This window comes from Rhinolophus sinicus, linkage group LG02, assembly GCF_036562045.2.
Source record: "Rhinolophus sinicus isolate RSC01 linkage group LG02, ASM3656204v1, whole genome shotgun sequence".
Taxonomy (NCBI): domain Eukaryota; kingdom Metazoa; phylum Chordata; class Mammalia; order Chiroptera; family Rhinolophidae; genus Rhinolophus; species Rhinolophus sinicus.
The window spans coordinates 160,677,623-160,694,202 of NC_133752.1; positions in this window are offsets into that span (position 1 = coordinate 160,677,623).

Consider the following 16,580-nt stretch of genomic DNA (forward strand, 5'->3'; position numbering starts at 1 on the left):
TAAAAAAGTTGCTAAAATCAGAATAGTAGAAAGAAAACTCATACGCCCCTTACCCAGATTCACCCCTTGCTAACACTTAACACTTTATTTTCTTTATCATTTGTCTCTATCTATCTATCTATCTATCTATCTATCTATCTATCTATCTATCTATCTATCCATCCATCCATCTATCATCTCTCTCTCTCTCTCTCTCTATCTCTTATCTCTACACACACACACGATAAATTAACATGCTAGCTGCACTCCAGTTTTGTGAGTTGACCCAATAATGTCCTTTATAGCATAGTGCAGGATCTGGTATAGCATCAAATATTGCATGCATTTGTAGAATTTCTTGTCTCCTTTAATCTGTAGCAGTTCATAATGTGATTTTTTAAAAAATAATAAAATGGTAAAACTGTATCTGTCTTAAAACCTTGTGCTATTTTTAGTGACTCTCAGCAGATTGTAAACTTATTAACATGCAAAAAGGTAGAATTTCTCTGTACTAGGAAAGAGGATCTTCTAGCAGCATGTAATTAAATCAAAAAGTGAAGCCACAGCAAAACTATAAAACCCATAAAACGCTAGACCCCAAATCAGAAAGTTGTTTATGTAAATTTAGAATGGAAATATTTTTCTTTCATCGTCCTGGGGATGATTAATGAAAGTCCATTTGTATAATTCACACAAAAATTAAAAGTTCACAGAATTCTAAAATGGCACGTTTTAAAGCTTAGCTAGAAAACTTGTTTTATTCTAACTTGAACAGTCCAATAGTGCTAATATGCCTGTGTTGATAAATCTCCTTCGGACATGCACTATAAAGGTATAAGTGAGAGAAGCACAGTATCTTTACTTAAGTGCGGAATTCTGAACAGTCTGTTAATGAAATCATGTTCAATATTAGATATCCCGCTAACCTGCCAGTGAATGATCACCTTTCCGTGCCAGGGAGAAGCTCCATTCCCGGAGGCTGCAGGGGGGTTTCTTGCACATGCTTTGAAAATGCATCTTTAAACCTATCTTAGTATGTAGCAAAAGCAAACATTTGGCAACCAGTGTTTGTCTTTTGGTCTTCATGTGTCCGTGGTTGGCACTGACTCCTCTGTGATCTGTGTAAAGATCTTTGGTCTGAGCCCAGAGTTTTCCTCACAACCAGGACCAGCTGAACTCTGATTTCATCTTCCTGGAGGCCAGAAAAACAGTGTCTTATTCCTTGAATTTCCATTTTCAAAACGAGGCCTTGCCCCACTCTTAGAGATGGAGAGAGAGGGCTTCTCTCTATGCCTTAGATTGATGAGGTCTGCATTAAACCAGACATTGAAAGATCGTCTATATTGGAGAAGCATCTTAATCTCTGTAATATTTGTGTTAGGATTTTAAGCGATGTGACACTTGTCAAGACATTTTCAAACCTGAGTAGAGATTATTTTAGATGAATTATGATTTCTTTAAACCATATCTCATTTCATTGCTTTGGAAATAATTACCTTAGATGTATTTTCTACAGATATCTTGGGTTATGGCCTCATGAGGGGCAGGCTCTAGAGGCAGGACTGCCTTGACTGCATTCCATTACAAGTGGGCAAGTAACTGAGGCCTGTAAGTTCCAGTTTCCGCATCTGTAACGAGCAGTGTGATAGCAACGACTTCATGAGATTTGGGGAGCAGTTAAAATGTTGAATTAGGTGATGTATTTAAACCCAGTATACCTCAGACCCAGGCATGAGATTCCCATCCTGGGCACTGAACTTCAGAGGACTCCACGCTCGCCCTCCTATAGCAGGCTTCTTTCCAACAAAGCAAGGAATTGGAAGAATGGAGGGGTGGCACGGAAGTGTTCACCAGCCCCTCCCACCTCCTCCTCTGTTCTCTTAGCTTGTGCTATCCCTTCTAGAACACGCTCTGGGTTCAGGAACTCCAGATTCCTCCTTAAAGGTCCCCGAGTCCAGTTGCAGGACCTTTGCAGGCTTCTTTTCTACATCTTTCCTCCCGAAGCTGACCCCTGTTTGTGTGAACATCTCCCTTCCTGAGGCTGGGGTGGGGAGAGGCCATTAGCTGGGTTGTGGGGGGAGCTTGGATTTGTGGTCTGGGATGTTCACACATGCATACCTGTGGCCCTTTGCAGAGTCACACAGTTAGTGGGAAGAGAAGGGGGGGAGAAGAGGCTGCCTTTTCCTGGGTTTCCACATCCCTACTCACGGAGTCTGAGAGTGCTAACTTCTCAAATTCATGGCTCCCGGGTTGTTAGGAAGGAACATTTGTCAAATAGAAGAACAGATGAATTTTGTTTGTGTTTAGCTTGATTCATAATTTCTAAATATGTAAACAAAGGGAATATGCCTCTATTTGTATTCCTGCCCTGGACCCCACACATGTGGGGGTGAGACTGTGTTAAGGCAGTGGCGGAAACCTAGTACTGAGAACTCAAACAACTAGCCACTGTCATTGGCGTGATTGTCATCATCATTGTCTTCTGCCACGTGTGGCATGCAGCCATTTCTTTGAAATGGGTGGGAACCCAGCTCCTTCCGTCACGCCTGCCTTGTCAGATGCCAGCTTTATTTGTTATAAGAGGCAGGAAATAACTGTCGAGAGTTTATAGATGGAGTCTGTAGGAAGGCAGTGGGGGAAGCAGTGGGATATGGGCTGAAATGAGCAGATCCTCCAAGATGGCTGAGCCAGCCCTTTGCTGTGGGTTCAGGTCAGTCTCCATTATCCTGTAGGGCCCCCTCTGGCACTGTTCTCACAGACTCTTGTGGCTTTGGTCCTTCAGACTATCCAGTACCAAGGTCACATTCGGTAAACACAGGTGCACTGACATTCAACTTCCTCTTAGCCTCTTCTTAATTTCTCTTTTCATCCTTTAACTCTTGGTGCTTTCATAAGAAACTTTAAGATGGTTCTGTCCATGGTAGGTTCTTACCTGAATAAAGTTTCCAGCTCAAGCCTGAGGGACCGAATATTTGGCAAATAGCAGTTTTTTTCATGAAGTAAGGGTTGGTGCTCAAACCCTCCACAGATGATGCCAATGCCAATAGCCCAAAGATAGCTCACTGATTTTGCTTCTCAGATGGTTCTGTACTAGAAGCACTCTTACAGAACACCTTAGCATAGTCCTTTGTTTTGGAGAAAATCCAAATTTTGGTCAAGTTCCAATCCTTTCCAATGAATGTCTTTGCACAAAAGAGAACCTACTATCTGAGGCTTTCAGGAGATAGATACAAGCTCCCCTCAGCCTTTTGAGTGATGTGTCCCCACTAGCAAGCACCCTGAGGACCACAAGAACACAGCACTGGCATTTCATCAACTTGGGTAATGCTAATGATAGAGGCCATTTATGGGGCTGCTTACTGCATGGCAGCATTGTATTCAATAACTTACTCATAGTGTTCAATCAATGAAGGAAGCTGATATGTTGAAATTAACAAAGCATGTAGAAGGAGAAACTAAGGTTTGAATCCACATCTGATTCAAAAGCTAAAAGATGTTGAACTTCACCACTTTTTATTTGGGAGAGGGAGACATTTTCCAACCTAATCTATTCCCAATGTAAATACGAGATATTTGTAATGATAGTCTAATTTCTATGAACAGGAACAGTGTTATCTCCTGGAAACAGTGATGACTGCCATCTCCAGCTAGGGACAGTTATAGTTTATACTACCTTTCCCCGGTTTGGAGTAAAATAACACCATAACAATATCATTTGATAAACTTTTCTTCCAATCTCCAGAATATCAGATAAACATGAAATAAAACATCCTCAATTCTTTCCTCTATTTTATCGCCTATTCTTCCCTCCTGGCTGCCCTCTTCACTTTATCTCCTCTTCCCTGCACTCCACCCCCCTTCTAATCAACAGCAGTTCCAAGCTGTTTCCTCCTCAGTAGCTCTCAAAATCATCTGCTTTATGTTTACCCACTGTCACTACCTCAGTCCAGGCCTGGGAAGAGACTGTAGAACCAAACTCCTCAGGTTGGAACTCCAGCTCTGCCACTTAGCAGCAGGGTGGCCTCAGTCAGATAACTCAGCCTCTCTGTGCTCAGTCTTCAATCTGTAATTTCGAAACGATTATATATGGTTCAGAGAGTTATGGCGATTCAGGAAGATAAGCAATCCATAAAAAGTACTTAGAATAATACATTGCACGTGTGACGTGCTACTGTCTTCAGCTTATTATAAAAAGCCTAAAAACTATAGTCTCATAAGCTGACTAGTTTTTTATAATCCTTTTCATTTTAAACTCATTTTGTCAGGAAAATTATCCAAGACTTGTATGTGGGCCAAAAAATTTGCTGGCTATCCTTTCAGTGGCAGGTCAATATCTTGTCCAGTGGATCCTCCAGGATTATCTGATTCTATAGCTGTGGAGAGCATTGATAGTCCTTGCATTGATTAGACTATTTTATAACTTTGCATGCACAGAAGTTGTAGAAAACTGATGGTAATGCACATGATCTTTGACATAAAAAATGCAAAGGGATTTTATCTTAATGGAGATACAATTGATTTCCACCCTATGGAAAATATATCCTCAAACATGTTTTCCTGCACTATATGGTACCAATCACTTTGCATCTATTAGCAAATATATTTCATCATTTCTGATTGTATATGTATGCATGTTTATGTTTCTGTGTGTGTGTTCACTGAATTCTCCTGTGAAATGTTGTTAACATATTACTGGTACCTTTATTAATTATTCAATTTAATAAAATCCTTGAAAAGTGCAAAGTTCCCAAACAACATAACTAGGCCAAATGGGAGTCCCTGATTAAAAAACAAAAAAAACAAAACAAAAAAACACACAAAAAAAAACTCTTTCCTTTTCTCATCAGTTTATAAAACCCGAGGAAGGGCTCCAAGATTGGCCTAAGGCAACACTGAGAATTTATCAACTTGTTTCTAGCATTTTCTTCTCTCTTTCTGTTACTCTGCCCCTTTCCCTGCTGCCTCCTTCTCATCACGGCAAGTGATGATCAGAACACTTCATTCCCTGCACCAACCCAGCCCCATCTCTACCCAAATCCCACCTGATGCCCCTCCCTGATCCTTACCTTAATAGCAGTTTGTGTCCTGCATCTTCCCTCATCACCATCCTCCCCATCACATAAAATTAGACCTACGAGTTCTGATGCTTAGTTTCTCAGAACTGATGATAGTTATGTGTAAAACTGATAGCTGAAACTGAAGAATCATTTGTTTATTGAGCAAAGATTATTTGTTGAGCACCTATTAAAGTGCCAGGCACTTTGATGATGCCAGAAATAGAAGAGGGAAGAAGACAGAGTTCCCAGTTTATTATTGAGGGAGACAACCCAGAGATTTGGGTACGGTGTGTAGGAACTCTAACTGCAATAAGGACAGGAAGCTATGGAACTGAAGGGAAGAGCTTCATGGAGGTGACACTAGAGCCCTGAAGACAATGCAAAGGATGTGGGGAAGGATATCCTGGGAAGTACAGTTCTAAGGCTAATCCCCAGGAAAAGGCTGACAGGCTGAAGCAGCTGTAAATGACCAACACTCCCCCCTATTTTTCCTTCAAAGCGTCCCTAGGTAGATGACTTCAGTATGGAGAAGCAGAGAGAAAAATCGTTAGCCTTCTACTTTTGTCCCCACATCTTGGTATCTTTCTTGATGAAAAATTCTCCAGGAAATAAGACAACAATGGAACACTTGGTTCTGCATGACTTGAGAAAGACCTGGAGAAGACGGGTTCCTTCACTTGAGAAAGGCTTCATATTCCCCTTCTGTTAGCAGAAATCTCTGGTGGCATTTGGGTGGCTGTGCTTCCTGCACCTGATTAGAGGGCATTATGTTCTACTTAGTAGTTAAGTGCATGGGCTTTTGAAGTCCATCATATGGAGGTTCAAATTCTGGTCTCTCCTTTGCTAGATGGTGACCTTGAATAAGTCATTAAGCCTCTCTCTTTCCTTACCTGCAACTCAAGAGATAATGATGCCTGCCTCATACAAGCGCTGAGCACAGTGCCTGGCACATGAGAGTGATAATAAAAGGAAGCAATATTGAACCTTTCAAGTAAAACTTATCAACAGTATACAAACAATGCAATCTGTGCTATGGCATGCAAAGCTTTATCCAGACAAGCTTTGGATAAAAGTGCAGAGCCAGTTTTATATTTGCTAGTTTGGAAATAAGAGGGTGATAAGTTCAGAACCATCAATTTCTGTATGGATGACAAACTCTAATGCAGTGAGGAATTTACTGGTACTGAAATATTCAGATATTACACCATCCAGGTGTTTTATATCCCTTTGAAAAGTAATCATCTCTATGTCCTTTTCATGTGTGTCTCAGCCAGTCAGTGCACTCCTGGTCTACAGTAGAGATGAGCCAATTTACAACACTGTCTCACGCTCTTCTCCCAGGTCATTTCAGGACTGACCTGAAGGGATCACAATAAGGATTTGCAGCACTTGTGCAGTTTCTTTAGACAGGCATGTGTGACACCTTTGTAGCATCAACAGCACTGTTGAGAAAAGAGACTATAAAGCTGAAGAAGGTATCATGTCTCTGTTCTCCCATCCCATAGAGCACAAAGTTGAAAAAGGGTCACCGGCCAATACATGACTATTTATGCAAAGATATACTGGGAGGATGAACACTCCAGAGACCAGGCTAATCAATCATCTCTGCTAGGACAAGCAGAGAAGAGAGGTCAGTGAGTATTCACAGAGGAAATAATGTTTGGATTGGGCTTTGAAAGGTGAGTAGGATTTCATCCGATGAAGATGAGGGAAGGTACTACCATCTACCACAGGGCTATTGGAACTACATCTCCAGTAGATTCAGAGGAGGACCACTGGTTGGGTGATGATTCTGGGGGAAGGTGACCAGTGGATGGGGCTCAGGGGGAGGGAAGAATATAAAGGAGATTGCCAAGTTAGTGGACTGTAAAAAATATGTGATGCCTGCCTTCTTGTTGTTTCTTGACACTCTCAGAATCATCTGTTATTATTTATTTATTTATCTCAGAACAGCTCTAAAGCAGTTTCCTATATTGTGCTCAGAAGTGTTTCTATGCATGTACAAGATTATAGACCTCTAAATCCACCCATAATGTTTCCCATTATGTGCGATTTCAGTGAGGGAGTTGACCTGGCTCTGTGAGTGTCCTTGTCTGCATTTAACCCCACTGTCCTAACCAGTTGAAGATACCAGAACAATCCCCTTGTCTTTCTGAGTTCTGCAAGACAATTCTGATTTAGCTATGTCAATGCTTTGCCTCCTACACCCATCCACCCCCACTTTCATTTTCTTCATGTTCTAGTTAGGACAATAATATGGAATACAGGGAGAAAAGTAAGATTTTGATGAGGGCAAGTGGGTATTAACGAGCTCAGTTTTCCTTTGTTAAGTGCCCAAGTCCCAGCAGGATGCCTGGAGGTTGGACCAATAAACAACCATGGGAATTAATCTCAAGCTGGAGGACTTGGTGCAGCTGAATCCAGCTGTAACCCACGGTGGAGTAGTTGAGATCATTCACAGGTGATGTCCCCCATCTCAATGACAGGATAAACAAGGTCTTCTGCTGAGAGCTGGAAAATGAAGTGGGTTTGGACTCAAGAAGTAAGCAATACGCATTAGGAATTATTGTGTCAAAAGATAGTTGATAAGTAGCAAGCGAAGGAATATTTGAGCAGCACTGATGTCCAAAATGAAATTGGACACCATGGGGTATGGAATTTCTTATTATTCAATTACATAGTTTTTACCAACAGTGTTTGACAACCCAGGAGAAAGCAGGAAGCTGGGCTGATTCACAGCTGGGTACTGGTCAGGCTGGTGGCTGCAGGTAGTCAGGCAGTTTTCCTGCTAATGCTGCCAGGTGTGATTTTAGTGTTTGGTGGTTTTACGTGCACTAGGTACCTCTCTATACCCACCTAGATAAAGGTGTCTAGCTATATGAGTGTGAATGTATGTAAGTGTAGGTGACGAAAAGCTCAAACTGATTCAAATAATAGAAAAAGTTTGTTGCCTTATGTAACAGGATTCAAGACTGGTAATATGCCTCAGAGGATTATTAGAAGGATTAAATAAATTAATCATATAAAGTGCACAAAACATCTTGAAGCCCATAATTCATGCTCAGTAAAGAATTTGGTATATCAATGTTGTCATCCAGAATCTCTATCTTTGCATCATTCTACTCTGCCTACCATGTTGTTAGCTTCTTCCTTGTTTATATTCAGTGGGAAAAGACTTGCCTTCTAATTTCTTTCCCAGAAAGGTGAGGAACCGTCTTTCTCAAACACCTCCTCACAGTTCATTGGTCTGATTTAGGTCTATTCTACTGTCTGTGGCAAAGGGAATGCCATTTGCTTATCAACGTTGTCTGTCTTAGTAAGACAATCACTGTGATTGAGAAATGGGTTTTTAACATGGCTACATAAAGCAGAGCCTACCCTAGAGTTGGGGATGGGGGTCCATTTTCCTGCCAAATTATATGCCTATTCCATCATGGGGAACAGTGGGATATGTGCCAGAGAGACAACCTTAAAGTTCACTGTAATCTCTAACGCATTCAAGAAAAAGGACTAGTTTGCTTTATTAAGATTGAACAGAAAATCATTCTCCTAGGCCTGCCATGGAATTGTTTTATTGTCATAAGATAGGGATAGGATGGTCCTGAATAAACCACTGGTCTTGCTGCATAGTTACTGCCAGAAAAACTGTTGTGTTAGTTTCCTGTGGCTGCTGTAACAAATTACCCCAAAACTTGGTGGCTTGAAACAACAGAAATTTATTCTCTCATAGTTCTGTAGACTAGAAGTTTGAAATCAGTATTAATGGGCTGAATCAAAGTGTCAGCAGGACCGCACTGGCTCCAGGAGAGAACATGTTTCTTGCCTCTTTCAATCCCTGGTGGCTGCTGGCCTTCCTTGGCTAAGGGCTATATCACTCTGATCATCAAGGTTTGTACCTTCAAATCCCTCTCTTCTCTGTCTTCACATCACCTTCTCCTCTGTGTATGTCAAACCTCCCTCTTCTAAGCGTACATGGGATTGCATTTGGTGCCCACCCTGATTATCCAGAATAATCTTCCTGTCTCAAAACCTTTCACTTAATCACATCTGCAAAGACTTTTGCCACATAAAATAATATTCACAGGTTCTATGGATGGGACCTGATATTTTTGTGGGCCATTATGCAGACTATTGTAATCTATAGATCAATTATAGTAGTCCCCATTTTTCAATGGTTTTGTTTTCCAGGGTTTCAGTTACCTGCAGTCAACTGCGGTCCAAAAATATTAGATGGAAAATCCCATGATAAGCAATTCCTAAGTTTTAAATGGTGTGCAGTTGTGAGTAGTGTGATGAAATATCTCGCTGTCCCACTTGGTCCCGCCCAGATCATGAATCACCCCTTCATGCAGCACATCTACACTGCGTACACTTCCTGCCTGTCAGTCACTTAGTAGCTGCCTCGGTTACCAGGTAGACTGTCACGGTATCCCAGTGCTTGTGTTCAAGTCACCCTGATTTTACTTAGTAATGGCCCCAAAGCCATTCCCATAACTTTTATTACAGTATACTTTTATGATTGTTCTATTTTATTATTAGTTATTGTTAATCTCTTGCTGGGCCTAATTTGTAAATTAAACATTATCATAGATATGTATGTATAGGAAAAAACGTAATATATGTAGGGTTTGGTACTCTCCATGGTTTCAGACATCCACGGGGGTCTTGTAACATAGGTCCCGCAAGTGAGGGGGGACTACTGTACTCTAAAATAATTATATTCAGTGTTGGTAGAAACCGTTATATAACTAATAACCCAGTATAGTAGAACTACTCGTTAGTTTTTTAGAAGGACATTACACAATTACCATATACCGTTAATTGTAAGATTTCATCAGCAGTAATGGCTTTTGAAAAGAAAAAAAGAAACCCAATAAACCTACATTAAATGTCTATATCCATCCTGATTTCAGAACATAATGTGGGGAAATGTGCATTTTTAGAGTTGAGGAAATGCGGTAATTTATCTTGGCACTATCACCAGGAAGTTGTATTGTTTAAAACTAGATGTTTTATGGGTAATTACTGAGGTTTTTTCTAAAGAGCTGTTCAAGGTAAGTGATAATGCTTCCCTGAAAATTTTCCGGAGCAAAATCATCAGGGCTGTGTGTAAAGCAGAGAAATCACTCCTTGGTTGGTGTGTTGGAGATCTCGGAACTATTTCTAGAAGAAAATCTTGGCCATTTACTCAGGTTTTTCCCTTGAGCCACTTTTGATCTGACCTCTATTGTAAATGATTTGGTTTTTTTCTCAGCCACATAGATTTTTTTTTTCTCCAAATAATGCAAGGCTATCAGTGATTGAAGGAAATAAGAGAGGAACAAACTGAAAGTACTGAGCATGCAGGGTTGTTCACTAAAGAATTGTTAATTATCAAGTGTGGCTGCTTCTGCTTCCGGATACCTCCTGAATCCTTCCACTTCTTTCAGTACCCACTGTGAAAGGCAGGATCATGACCCACAAAGATGCCAACCCCCTAATTCCTAATTTGTGAATATGTCACGTTATATGGCAAGGGACAATTAAGGCTAAAGACGTTAAGATTGCTGATTAGCTGGCCTGAAAATAAAGAGATTCTCCTTGATTACCCATGTGGGCCAATGTAATTGCAGTGGTTCTTAAATGGGGAAGAGGGAGACAGGAGATTCAGAACCAGAGAGATGACATTATGAGAAAGAGTTGACCAGCCATCGCTGGCTTTCCAGATGGGGGAAGAGTGCCATGAGACAAGGAATGCATTAACCTCTAGAGGCTGGAAAAGGCCAGGGAACAGATTTTTCCCTTCAGCCCCCAGAAAGGCACGAAGCCATGCTGACTCCTTGATAGCCCAGTGAAACCCATTTTGAATTTCAGACCCCCAGAATTGTAAGATAATAAATTTGTGTTGGTTTAAGCCACGAAGGTTGCGGTAATATTTTCTAGCAGCAGTGTTGTGATTGTGTGCGTTCTCTTTCCTAGGTTACTAAAACAAGCCCTGATACGACTTCCAGTCTTGCTTCCTCCAAATCCATTTCCATCTGCTGTTAGAGCTGTCTTCCTAAAATGCTATACAACTGGTCTCACTCATCTATTTAACGTCTTCTGGTGACTCACCTGCTCATAAATCAATGCCTCTAATGAATGAATGTCTTACTATTTTAGCTATTAGAAAATGTCATTTTAAAGTGAAAGGACACAAATTAGGTAATGCTGACATTTAGTAATTTTAGATGGTATTCTAGAGTGAAGAAAAAGAACACTAAGTTTATCTGAAAACTATAGAATAGGAAGAAATGTTTTAGTCATTTCTTTTTATTTAAAGTCTAATTTTTTGTCAGGTTCAACCAAAATAATAATAATAATAATAATAATAATAATAATAATAATAATATAAGGCAGTCCTTAAAGCAAAGCTCAGAGCAAGGATATAAAATGAGCAAAAATCACTGGCAGTTAATTTTATAGGATTATTGAACCTGGTTGGGTACTTTCAGCTTCTCTCTGGTGAAACTGTAAAAATGAATTATGTTTTATCAGCTGTGTGTGCTTCTGGAAGAAACATATCTCTTGAGAAATAAAAAAAAAGCTACAAATACACTGCATAGTGATTTCTGAAATATTTTATCTTCTCATGCCAGGCTGAAAACACTTTTTGCTTTAAAAATATTACCATATTTGTGTGGAGCTCCCTGTTGTAAATATTCAAATGGTGTTGGTCATTTTCGAAATAAATTGTCACTTTTTAATGTGCACTAGAGAAAAAGGAGAAAAGACAAGGACAGTTCATCATTTTAATGATTATTTACACAAATGATTGAAAGATTGGTTTTGCTTTAATTTTGTAGAAGTCCCTGAGGCAGGGATTCCTTCTCTCCTATTTGTCCCATTCCCACTCTAAGTGCAGTGTTTCTGCTGGTCTCCATGCAGACACAGTAGGGAGGAGAATAATTGGGAAAAATGCGTGGATAAGGTGATAGTATCAGACTTCGATTGTAACAATGGTCTGTTAGAACACATTGATCCAAAGACAATAGTTACATTTGTCACCAAGTTTATGTTTTTCTATAACAACCAATCTGTTTTGTCTGGCTTATATTTTTCAGGTTAGCACAATATTAAATTGGTATTTGTAGACTATATGACTGTTCAGCCCCTTCAACCTTTTATTTAATTTTTAAAATTTTGTAGAATTACCACTGTCCTTTCTCCTTTTGAGCATAGCATATTTTATTTCTGCAGTATGAACAAAATTGCCCCTGGAAAATGCTGCTTCTAAGGTTATGAATTTAATTTAAAACCTGAATCAAAGAAAAATGTCAGAAGCCTTTTCTTAAAACTTCATCAAACATGAGTTATAACTTTTCTTGTGTGAGGCAATTTTCTTATTTTTACTATCACTGGTGCATTAAAGCACATTATGATATATTTTTAGACATCAGAGAATCACTGGAGCATCTGCCATAGTTTTCTAAAGCTTTGTGACTACTCAGTTTTGTGACAGGTGCTTATCATTGGGTAACAAACTAGCCCCCATAATTAGTGGCCAAAAATAACATTTATTTGCTCGAAATTCTGCAAACAAACTGGGCTCAAGCTAGGCAGCTTGTCTCAGCTCCATGTGGTATCAGTTGGGTAAACTCATGTGTTTGCAGTCAGCTGGTGTGGTGACTGGTTCTGGAGCATCCAAAATGGACTTATTCATGTATTCTGTACCTCATCTACAAGGGTTGGAACAAACGGGTGCTGGTTTGGCTTCTCTTACTTCAAAGTAGTCTTCCACCTTCCAGGGTCTCTCTTTACATGACTTGTAATCCGTGAGGAGGCTGGCTTGGGCTTCCTTGCCTGGCATCTCATGGTTGCAAGAGAGCAAAAGCAAAAGATCTGAGACTTCTTCAGGCCAAAGCCTAGTAATTGCACAGCATCACTTTTGCCATATTCTGTCAATCCGAGAAATTGAGAAGGGTAGTAACCAAGGGTATGAAATCAGGGAGGAGTGACTCATTTGGACCCATTTTGTAACAATAATCCCAGTTATCCTAGGGAAAGTTTCTATTGTTCCATTACAATGGATGCAAATAATAAGTTATATGTATTCTCCCCCTTCAGTCACCATCCAATATCAGTTAACAATTCCTGCACAAGAATTTCAAATACTTGTCCAGTAAAACCACAGAAGAAACACACTGAACCTGCATGAATAAAGAACAGAATTCCTCTCAGTGAATGGGTACATGGCTAATAGACGGCAGATTAATTTGAAAAGTCAGTTAAAAATGGGGAATAATAAAACAAATTATAATCGTACACATTTTATTTTACCATGAAATGAGCAAATGTGCATTCATTCACTAACATTTTAACATCAGACCAAGGGCTTTTGTTTGAGTAAGAGTCCACTGACTGAAACTGCACTTCATCTTTCTTGTATAAACCCAGCAACAGTGATAACCAATGATTATCCATGTTGATAGCTTTGACGTGGAATGAAAACAGAAACACAGTTGCATGTCAAAATGTTAAGAGAATCTGAGGTTTTTATATTTTCTTCCAGTTTCTTACATTATCTCACCTGTACCTTATTCACTAACAATTATTTGAGCAGTTTCCTCATCAAGACATTATCTTTCCACATCACTTACATAGTTTCCATAAAAATAATAATTAGTCCTTTTTGCATTTGGTTTTTTAAATCATTTATAGGTACTTTATGCAAGTTTGATTAAAAAGTAGAACCAGGATAAATTTGGGAATAAACTCAGCTGACCCTTAGCAGTTGTGCAATTCAGTATATTGGAAGCACAAGGGCAGGCTTACTAGAGAATATTTATTAGGTTGTAGGTATCCCCTGATACGTTTTACAGAGGAAATAGGGGACTGTCTGTTAATCTGGTGACATGATAAAGTAGAGATTGTTTTAAAGAGTTTCTACTATGGCTGAAACATACCTATCTTAAGTAAACTAGTACCAACTGTGAATTTCACTATTACTCAAATTCCCTACATGACTCAATTATTGGCTAATTAACATGGGCTGGTCATCAAAACCCTGCATCTAGGAATATAAACTAAAATTCTCTTTTGCCTGGTGATTTGGAAGTTCTCAGGGCTGTTACCAGAAAATTACCTCTGTTCCAGTGAACACTGTTTACCTACATGCCCTTTTGCAAACTCCACTTCCATAATGCCCTGATGTACCCAGTGGTCTAAGGTTGGCTGATGTGCCCAGGGCTTGGTTCTCAGTTGTGTGCAGGATTCCAACATGATCAAAAGGCTGTGCTCCTCAGTGGAGGCCATTTTCTTCTGCAAAAGTATTGTTTTCAGTAAAAAAATGTATAAATCCAATAAGATTTATTTTCTTCCTGCTGTTTTGGACAACCACCAGATAGATTGCCATGTCTTGAAGGAAACTCAAATGTATGTACACAGTTATAGGACTTTTGGAAATGTCTGGTCAGTTACTGTTGTATCTGTTACTGGTTTTTTGAATAGAAAATACGAACTGAAAGAAAACTGCTCAAAGAGTTTGAAATCCTTCACTTTCTATTGGTAAACAAAAAGGAAAGAATATGCTTTTCATGCTCCTATAGAAAAGGAATCTTCACTCAATTTTTAATTTGCTAGCACATGGGCAAGTAAAGGAGTCAAATAGCTCCAATTAAAATTCACATAATACATAACGTAGACTCGTCATGAGAATGGTGTCCACTAATATATTACTGTGTCATTTCTCCTGTATCAAAATTCTGTTTGACTCTGATAAATGTAGGTTGAGTAAACAGAATCACAAATGAATGGATATTGAAGAGACACCCTATTGTTTGTATTGTAATGAAATCCTGAAAAATCTAATCTCAGTTATAAATTAACCTACTGTTCAGTGATATCTTCTGATATAATTTAATAAGGTTATTTTATTAGAATTCCAAATGAAAAGTGTAGTCAATAAAATTAAAAATAAAATAAAATTAGAATGAATTGAATAGTACAAAAACACTCCCATGCTTCTTTACATTTTTTACTTGAAAGAACGTTTAAAATAGCTCCCTCATGGCTACAGGTGGCCTTGGATACCAGCTGCTGTGTATTTCTGGAAGAATTAAAATACCAGTCCCATTTGTTACCCTGGTTTAATAAGCAGAGAGGTTTCTCTGCTGGGGTGTTATACTATTTGAAGACTTTCTTATAGAGCCCCCCAAATATCTTTTTTATATCACAGTTGGAAACTTGAAATAATTTGTCCCTTCTTGTTAATAAAATTATATATTCATTATATGTGTTGTGTTAATTAAGTCTGGCAAAATAACAAATGGATGTCCATTAAATTAAAGAAATTAAATTCTTAATTTAAAAAATGTATTAGAGTTTTAGTTTGTAGTGGTTAGAGTGATAAACTAAATTTCAAAATCAAAGCACACTATTTTTTTTTATTTATTTTATTAAATTTATTGGGGTGACAATTGTTAGTAAAATTACATAGATTTCAGGTGTACAATTCTGTATTACATCATCTATAAATCCCATTGTGTGTTCATCACCCAGAGTCAGTTCTCCTTCCATCACCATATATTCGATCCCCCTTACCCTCATCTCCCACCCCCCACCCCCCGCCCCCGTTACCCTCTGGTAACCACTAAACTATTGTCTGTGTCTATGAGTTTCTGTTTCTCATTTGTTTGTCTTGTTCTTTTGTTGTTTTTGGTTTATATACCACATATCAGTGAAATCACATGGTTCTCTGCTTTTTCTGTCTGACTTGTTTCGCTCAGCATTACTCTCTCAAGATCCATCCATGTTGTCACAAATGTTCCTATATCATCTTTTCTTACTGCCGAATAGTATTCCATTGTGTATATATACCACAACTTCTTTATCCATTCATCTATCGAAGGACATTTTGGTTGTTTCCATGTCTTGGCCACCGTAAACAAAGCTGCAATGAACATTGGAGCACACGTGTCTTTATCTCTAAATGTTTTCAGATTTTTTGGGTAGATACCCAGAAGAGGGATTGCTGGGTCATATGGCAATTCTATTCGTAATTCTTTGAGAAACCTCCACACTGCCTTCCATAACGGCTGCACCAGTCTGCATTCCCACCAACAGTGTATGAGGGTTCCTTTTTCTCCACAGCCTCTCCAACATTTGTTATTATTTGTCTTGTTGATGATAGCCATTCTGACTGGGGTGAGGTGATATCTCATTGTGGTTTTGATTTGCATTTCTCTGATGATTAGTGATGTTGAGCATTTTTTCATATGTCTATTTGCCATTTGTATGTCCTCTTTGGAGAAATGTCTCTTCAAGTCCTCTGCCCATTTTTCAATTGGGTTGTTTGTTTTTTTGTTATTGAGTTGCATGAGTTCCTTGTATATTCTGGATACTAGCCCCTTATCGGAGGCACTGTTTGCAAAAATCTTCTCCCATTTAGTTGGTGGCCTCTTTATTTTGTCAATGGTTTCTTTTGCTGTGCAGAAGCTTTTAAGTTTCATATAGTCCCATTCATTTATTTTAGCTTTTACTTCCATTGCCTTTGGAGTCAAGTTCATAAAATGCTCTTTGAACCCA